We start from the raw sequence: 9,516 nt of genomic DNA, 5'->3' as shown, positions 1-9,516 counted from the left end.
AATAAACCCGTTTACCTGACTTCCTGGCTGCTCTCGCCTGCTTCCCTGCTCGCCGCCAAGCCGAACGTGACAATGAACTTTGATCCAGTGCCAAATGGAGATTATTGTAAAATTACTGAAATATTGTATTAGAGTTATTTCTTTAAAAAAAATGTCTTACTGTCTTACTAGTCACTGGGTATAAAAGTTAGTAAATTTGGTAGGTTATATTTACACTACTTCACTTAGAAACCATTTTTAGTGCCATTTTTCCATCTACCAAGTGCTCCGCATATGTACAACTTTTGCAGCATTCTGTGTGTAAATAAATAGAAAGTAAATATTGAAGTATTATAAATACATCTGACACAAAATTGTCAAAATGCAATGAATAGTTGATTGCATGATCCAGTCTATGTTTTATTTTCATTTTCATTCTGCAATGAAACTATAATTTTCATTTTTAAAATAATTGTCTGATTTTTCATGTAAATTTTATGTGTGTCATGAGTGTCCTTTGAAGGTCATCACCATTTTCTTAGATTTTTTCAGAAATTTTTACTGCACATTTGATTTTGCAAAATAACACTGACTTCCAGCTTTAGACAGATGACAAATTGATTAAATGGTTACGAACAGATGCTTTTTGACTACAACCAATCATAATTAGGTGCTGATAACTGTAATTTTCCATCAACAATTGTTAAGTATACAGTGTACTATGAACAATGTAATTGTCAGGTCCGGTGCACGAACGGGTAGCGGGGAAGGAGATTCGGGAGACGTGAATCCAAAAACGAGGTTTTATTTATAGAACGTGGAGCAGCACAAGACAAACGTCAATCACAGACCTGGGGAAACAGACTTGAACGCGGACTGAAATACACAAGACAAGCCGAAATAACAGGAAACAGGTGATCACAATCGGGGCAGTACAAGTGGTTAATGAGGGGGCGTGGCACACACGAGGATCGTACGAGCAGGTCATGACAGTAATATACACTCACCTAAAGGATTATTAGGAACACCATACTAATACGGTGTTTGACCCCCTTTCGCCTTCAGAACTGCCTTAATTCTACGTGGCATTGATTCAACAAGGTGCTGAAAGCATTCTTTTAGATATGTTGGCCCATATTGATAGGATAGCATCTTGCAGTTGATGGAGATTTGTGGGATGCACATCCAGGGCACGAAGCTCCCGTTCCACCACATCCCAAAGATGCTCTATTGGGTTGAGATCTGGTGACGTGGGGGCCATTTTAGTACAGTGAACTCATTGTCATGTTCAAGAAACCAATTTGAAATGATTCGAGCTTTGTGACATGGTGCATTATCCTGCTGGAAGTATCCATCAGAGTATGGGTACATGATGGTCATAAAGGGATGGACATGGTCCGAAACAATTCTCAGGTAGGCCGTGGCATTTAAACGATGCCCAGTTGGCACTAAGGGGCCCAAAGTGTGCCAAGAAACCATCCCCCACACCATTACACACCACCACCAGCCTGCACAGTGATAACAAGGCATGATGGATCCATGTTCTCATTCTGTTTACGCCAAATTCTGACTCCACCATTTGAATGTCTCCACCAACTGAAGCTCAACAGAAGATGGGTGATGCAACAGGACAACGACCCAAAGCATAGAAGTAAATCAACAACAGAATTGCTTCAACAGAAGAAAATACGCCTTCGGGAGTGTGCCAGTCAGAGTCCTGACCTCAACCCAATTGAGATGTTGTGGCATGACCTCAAGAAAGCGATTCACGCTAGACATCCCAAGAATATTGCTGAACCTAAACAGTTCTGTAAAGATGAATGGTCAAGAATTACTCCTGACCGTTGTGCAGGTCTGATCTGCAACTACAGGAAACGTTTGGTTGAGGTTATTGCTGCCAAAGGAGGGTCAACCAGTTATTAACTTCAAGGGTTCACATACTTTTTCCACCTGCACTGTTAATGTTTACATGGTGTGTTCAATAAAAACATGAAAACATATAATTATTTGCGTGGTATTAGTTTAAGCAGATTGTGTTTGTCTATTGTTGTGACTTAGAGGAAGATCAGATGACATTTTATGACCAATTTGTGCAGAAATCCAAATAATTCCAAAGGCTTCACATACTTTTTCTTGCAACTGTACATGTGTACTTCTTCATCAATTTCTGGAGTTGGGAAAATGTCTACCACAGCAAATGTGTTATTTGTGTGTTCTACAAAATACTGAATTTCACCAAATGTTGCCTCCGAAACCTGCACATAGCAAGATTTCTTATTATATTTGACCCTGTGCCGTGCTGCAGAGAACAGTAGAGGCTGATTGCGGCCGTTCTTCTGCACTCGGAAGGTCTTGTGGCAAACCATGATTTCCATCTTCTCATTGCTGTCTGGCAGAAATTTGGTCAAGAGCATTAACTGATTTGGACTTGGATGTTGTTTTGTCCAGGTCTGGGTATTCAGGGATAGTCCATGATGATCCTCATTATGGACTGTTTCTGAACTGTAGGCAAACAATGTAAAGTCCAGGACCTAAAAATGAAGATAGATTTTTCCTACGTTTGTGCATATTCACATTTTTCCCAGTTACACCAAGCTACAATTTCATGGCTTATAAAGTTGTACAGTGATTCGTCTGGTACACTATGGTGCTGAAAAAACACTAAGAGGGTTTACTACTAAGGCAACACTCACTATTATGAGTATATCTGTACTTTAAATCAATTAGGAATAAAATTGTTTCTGCTAAATGAGCAAATGCATGAATAAAGCATGTTTTTCATATACTGGAATTATAACCTTAACCTTACATATGACCTTCTTGCAAATACGAATACATATAATTTACCTGGTAAGTCCGCATTATTGTACTCGCCATGTCACACTTATTGAGTGCACACCTCACAATCCAGCTGTTTGCTCTCTCAAATGGAAACATCCATGTAGACACAAGAGGTCCATTCTCTCTTACTGATTGGGGCAGGTGTAGTAGGAGGTGGGTCGTGATGTTCTATTGTTAAAACACAAAAGACACAAAACACAAAAGACACAAAACACAAAAATTAAATGGCAAAATAGAGTAATATGACAATGACAAATAGGACCTTAGTACAACTAACAATATTAATATTATATCATATTGTTCAAAGCATTGTATTCACCTGAAATGAAAGAGGCCAATCCCTCTCCATGAGGGCACAAGCAAAAGGCACAATTTCATCAAGATTCTCGAGGTCCACTTCAGTAAATGATTCAGCATAGCAACACTGAATCGCTTTCAGCCACATGAAAAGGCTACGCCGCTGTTGTTGCTCAAGCATTCCTTTCATGCACCATTGGAAAACCCCAGAAATCTGAAACTGAAGAGCAAGAAAAAAAAATCACTACATAAAATGTTGCTACAATTTACAACATGTTTTTGCCTTGGCAGCATCAGTATTCTACATACAGTAGTTTTAAATTCAGTGTTGACAGAGACATATAAAACCGCAAGAAACTGAAAAAAGGAGGTTATAAAATGTAAGAATTATGTTGAGTAAGTTACATACTTCATGGATAGCCGATGTGTTGGGCAGATTCTGGGAGAAGAGCATATCATAGCGAAAGCGGTCGCAATGTTTCACCCTCACCCCCCACCTGTCAACGTCCAAGGTGCAGTCGAGGCAGTAATTTCTGAACTTAAAACCGGAATTAACGTACGGGAAAAATTACGTGAGCTGAAACGTGATGTTGAAGGGAAAGATTATGAGTGTGCTGTAGATGGGACAATTAGTGATTTCTGGGATATGCACAAGTTCGAGCAGACTCTGGCTGGGGTGTAAACGTCTGTTAAACGTCTGTCAAAATGTGATTGGATGGATGGCAATTTTTACATGCTTTTCTAAATAAAATGAGTTGAGTCATGAAAACATTGTGTCATTATTGCTAGAGGTTCACGATGGATAACAAGCACTTGAAACGTGTCTATTATACGCCATCAAACCCTGGTTCATTTGGTGGTGTCGATAGATTATACAGGGCACAGACAAATGACCAAAGTGGACATACTGTGGATAAGAAGCAAGTTGCGACATGGCTGTCTGGTGAAGATGCATATACATTACATAAACCGATCAGATTTAACTTCAAAAGGAATAGAGTCTTTGTGACTAACATCGATTCTCAATGGCAAGCTGACTTGGTGGATATGTCGGCTTACGCGGACCAGAATGATGATTTTAAATACATGTTGACGTGCATAGATATTCTATCAAAATACGCATGGGTGCGCTGCCTTAACCCCCTGGGGCCTGAGGCCTTTTTTCCACTTTCGAGGTAGTCTGACATGCCTTGACATTTTAAAATATTTCACCTATCTAAAAAACACTTATCCCAAAGTGATACATTTGCTTTTATTCAGCACAAACTCAGCACCAATAATCTGAGACCTCTTAGAATGTTATTATTTTATTTTTTGTTAAAATCAACTTTAAACATATACTTTTCAAAAACCTATTTTCAGACATGCTGAGAAATTGTAAAAAATCACATTATAGACATTTCTAGGTAAGACTTTTGAGCTCTGAAGCTTATAGACACAGACAAAGTGACATTCAGAAATTTTATATGGTTTGATTACTAAAGTGTTAGAACTTTGGAGTGACACTCTTTTTCTCAAAGTCAGTGGTCTTCACAATGAATATTGATGAGATAGGTATCCTCACACCTGTAGTAGTTTGCATACTGTCAATGGCCCATCAGTCTGGAATGTCACTGCACCCCACACCCATCACTTTGGAAAGGCAGTTTGAAATGCAAGAAAAGTAGCAACAATAAAATCCCTTTCACAGTTTATTGATAGATGTAATGAAAAATGAAAAACTGTGACTATATAAATATAGTAAGCGATAAATATGATGCAGTGACTATTATTGACGCTCTGGGGACGAGGGCATCATCGACCGCGTATCTTTCTCGTGTATTTCAGTTTATATCTCGCTGAAATCATTATGTAGAATCATGAAAAAAACACTGACTAAATCCGTTATCTGTCTTCTTTTCAAAACTTCCATTGTCAGAAGTATTAAAGTTTTTAAAATTAGGTTAAATAGGCAAAAAAGCAAATCGTGTCACCTTTCTTTGTTTTACTTGCGTCGGGAGCGTGTAGGACCGCTCTCAGCGGAAGATCGCTATTCACGTTCTAAATACGCTGCGTTTGAATTGGCGACCACGTGATTGCAGGCACACAGGCTTAGCCCACTGAGCTATGAACACAGGTATGAGCTTCGCTGCTGAAAGTGGCAACACTGGTGCAAAGCTTCAACGGCAGAGACGTATCCGTGTGCTATATTGTAGCCGATCAGTGTAAACACTACCCAGACATGTGCTCTTGTTTATTTCGGTCACAATGGGCGTATTCACATATTTCTTCACCCAATACTAACTGTCGGATTATCATGTTAATATCATGCGAATAGTGCGATTTGCAAGTGGGTGGGTGATCAGAGCCGCTTCGAGACGCAGACGCTTAAGTCAGTCACTCTTGTTCTTTCTATTCGTATCACGAAGCTGTAAAAATATATTTAGTTTCTACCTATATATATTTGAAAAGTAGACCGTCCAAAGTTTCTGAGGGTATTTTTAAAATGTGTATATGACAAAAACTCGCGGAGTTATTTAAACGGTCTCGCGAGAATTCTGTCAGATCCCGCCGGCGGGATCGCCGACCCCAGGGGGTTAAAAGCAAGACAGGTGCAGAGGTAAAGAAAGTGTTTGAAAACATTCTCTCTGAAGGCCGGATACCCAAAAAGCTACAAACCGATCGAGGGACAGAGTTTTTTAACACATCGTTTCATAAGCTTACGGAGAAACACTGGATAATACATTTTGCAACCGGTAATGATGTTAAGGCATCCATAGTAGAAAGATTTAACTGCACTTTAAAGACACGAATGTGGCGCTATTTTATGGCTTATAATACAAGAAGGTATGTGGACATTGTACAAGATCTGGCGAGTGCTTACAATAACACCTGCCATAGCACCATTAAAATGAAGCCGGTTGAGGTGAATACGGAGAATGCCGGACAGGTTTTCAACAACATATATGGCTTGACACCTGGTGCAGCTGAAAAGCGTCGTTATAAGTTTAATATCGGTGATGTGTTCAGGGTATCGAAAGCACGGGGGAAATTTACCAAAGGATATGAGCAAACTTTTACGGACGAGTATTTCACAGTCACCGAACGTCTGCCTAGATCACCACCGGTGTACAGGATTAAAGATTATGATGGGGAGATCATAGACGGCACATTTTATGCAGAAGAGCTACAAAAGATCAGAATAGACAAAGACAAAAACTTCAAAGTTGAGAAAATCGTTGCGGAAAAAACGCAAAGGGGCAAAAAAATGTTTTTAGTGAAATGGCTGGGGTGGCCCGACAACTTAAACAGCTGGGTCCCCGCTAGCCAAGTAGTCAACATATAACTGGGATGGTACATGCCTCTGGCATGCATTCACATCAAAAGCAGCCATGGAGGAGGAAAGCGGTTTTTATGTTACGCTCCATAGCAACGCATCTATGGATGTTTTCCTGCACAATACCATATCAAGCTACATGACAAAACTAGCCAAGCCGATCGATCTGAATGGTAAATGGGAAGTAGGATTAGCGAAAATCCACTACCCGCAAACGTGGGATACGCTTGTGGAAGAAGACACATTTTTTTACGTGGTCAGAGAGGTGTCAATACCGCCAATCCTGCAATACAAGCTAAAAGCGGGGCATTACAGAGATACTGAAAACCTAATCAGTGAAATTAACGATGCTCTAGGAATGTCAAAACTAAAACTTGACTATGGAGCAATAAAAAACAAAGTGTATATGGTTGGACCACCACACATGGCTTTTAAAACGAAAGGTAACCTTGCAAGGATGCTGGGTTTTGTCCCTGATGTATTTCAAAAGATTGGTGATAGACCATCGGCTCCGAATCCCGCAGATATATGCACCAGATTTGACACAATTTACGTGTATTCAGACATTGTCGAACACCAAAGAGTGGGTGACAGTTTCGTGCCTCTTTTACGGGGGGTACATATTACGGGGACTCACAACTCGATGGTCACAATATCGTAGGACAGGATCCATTACGTGTCGCTCTGCAAGAATCACATTGATAATATAGTCATCGAGTTAAAGTCTGACCAGAACAAGGCGATACCCTTCCGGTACGGAAAAACAATCGTGAAGCTGCATTTCAGGCCGGCTAAGCATTACCCCCAATAATAATAATAATGTACAGCGCTGGCGATTTTTCAGATCCACATAGATATGTGGAATACTACAGAAACCAAGCTGGTAACGGACTCCCCGGATACAACGGAGCACCCGTCATGTACGGAGGGGGTCTGGGGGACCTTTTTTGAGGCCTCCTCAGAATGGCAGTGCCATTTCTGAAAAGGACTTTCAGTATGGCGAAGCCGCATCTAAAATCGGCAGCGCAAAATATTGCAAAGGATGTAATTTCCGGAGCGATTACGGGGCAATTAACAACACGGCCGCAAGAGGGCTCTGGGATCATGGTGTTGGTGCATGGTAAGCGTCAAAGGCCCCCCGGGGCTCGAATTACCGCTGCTAAAAAACGCAAGGTTTCCACCAAGAGAAGCTCAGTACTCAAAAAGAAGCGAGAGAAGAAGAAGGACCCAAAAAAAGTACAGAAAAGAAGATACATTTTCTAAAACTATGGCCCTCATACACAATCTGTCATAGGAGTGCATGAAAACAGAATTGGATATTTTTGCAGTGCCATACACACAAGCAAGCATCGATAAAAATATATACATGGAAGTGCCGCCACTCTCAGCTTTAACAGATAATGGCCCCCTGGAGTTTTTCATCGTCGGTAATGGGGAAGATTACCTAGACCTCAACAACATGCTACTGCACCTACGGTGTCGAATCACAAAAGCTAATGGGACAAACATTGACCCTGCCGCGAAGGTGGGGGTCATAAATTACCCTATCGCCTCAATTTTCTCACAGGTGGACGTATCCTTGGGTGACAGGCTAGTAAGCCAGTCTAGCAATACGTACCCTTACAGAGCCATGATAGAGTGCCTGCTTAATTACAGCGCCGGAACGCTATCCAGGCAGTTTACCTGCGGGCTGTTTTATAAAGACAGTTTTGGCGCTATGGATGATACAGACCCTGATGGCGATAACAAGGGCTTAGAGAAAAGAGCAGCATTTTCAGCAAGAAGCGGTGTTTTCGATTTGATTGGCCCCATACACTCTGACATATTTTTTCAAGAGAGGTTAATGCTAAATGGGGTCGACGCCAAAATTAAAATGGTTCGAAACAAAGATGAGTTTTGCCTCATGAGCGGAGATGCTGAACAGTACTCGCTCAAAATCATATCGGCTTCCCTCTTTGTTAAAAAAGTTTCTGTGTCGACGGCTGTCAAAATGGGGCACGCCAGCGCCTTGCTGACAGCCAATGCGAAATAACCGATCGAGAGAGTCTGCATGAAAACATTCAGCGTTGCTGCAGGCAGCCGGGTCTGCGCGCAAGAAAATCTGTTTCTAGGCCAGTTGCCTAAAACCGTTGTCATCGGCCTTGTAGATAACATGGGATTTATGGGAGCGTACGATCGAAACCCTTTCAATTTTCAACATTACGATGCTGAATTTGTAGCGCTTTATGTCGACGGTCAGCAATTCACTGCAAAACCGTTTCAGCCTGATTTTAACAGGGGAAATGTTGCCCGTGAGTATTATAGCTTGGTTCTGGCCACGGGGAGACATTTGAAAAACGATCCTGTAGCTGTTGACAGAAACGAGTACGTAAGCGGCTACACTTTGTACGCCTTTAACTTGTCCCCGGACGAAGGATGCAATCAGCATCTCTCTATGGTTAAAAGCGGAAACATGCACCTGGAGATGAGATTCCGTCAGCCTCTGACCATGACTGTCACACTGATAGTTTACGCGACCTTCGACAATATAATCGAGATTAACCAAAGGAGAAACATTTTGTACGATTACTACTAGTCATGAATACCCTGGAGCTATCGAATATCCTTAGTAGAAACCGATGGACCGCGAGACATTTTTATGGGGTTTTAGCTTGTGATGAGCTGGAGGAAGTAAAGCTTGATAAATTACCTGCAATCTTCATCGTCAATACACATCCTAGTTCTGCCCCCGGAGAACACTGGCTGGCACTTTTTATCAACCATGACAGCTCTGCAGAGTTTTTCGACTCGTAAGGGAATCTACCTGATCACTCCAACTTTCCGAGAATCATAAAGACATTCATGACGAGGAACTGTGACCGGCTTGTTTACAACGCAAAGCAGGTTCAAGACGATCTCAGCGTGATGTGCGGCCAACATTGCCTTTTTTATTTAATTAACCGCTGTAGAGGCTTTTCTTTTTCTAAAATTCTATCGTTTTATAGCAATGATTTTAAAAAGAACGATGCCATGGTTTCTCATTTTGTTTCTAAATTTAAATATATCAATCGTGTGAAAAATGTGTTTAAGAGAATGCAAACGGT

Source organism: Paramormyrops kingsleyae, chromosome 10, assembly GCF_048594095.1.
Source record: "Paramormyrops kingsleyae isolate MSU_618 chromosome 10, PKINGS_0.4, whole genome shotgun sequence".
In the NCBI taxonomy this organism is placed as follows: domain Eukaryota; kingdom Metazoa; phylum Chordata; class Actinopteri; order Osteoglossiformes; family Mormyridae; genus Paramormyrops; species Paramormyrops kingsleyae.
Note: the sequence above shows the minus strand (reverse complement) of the source record.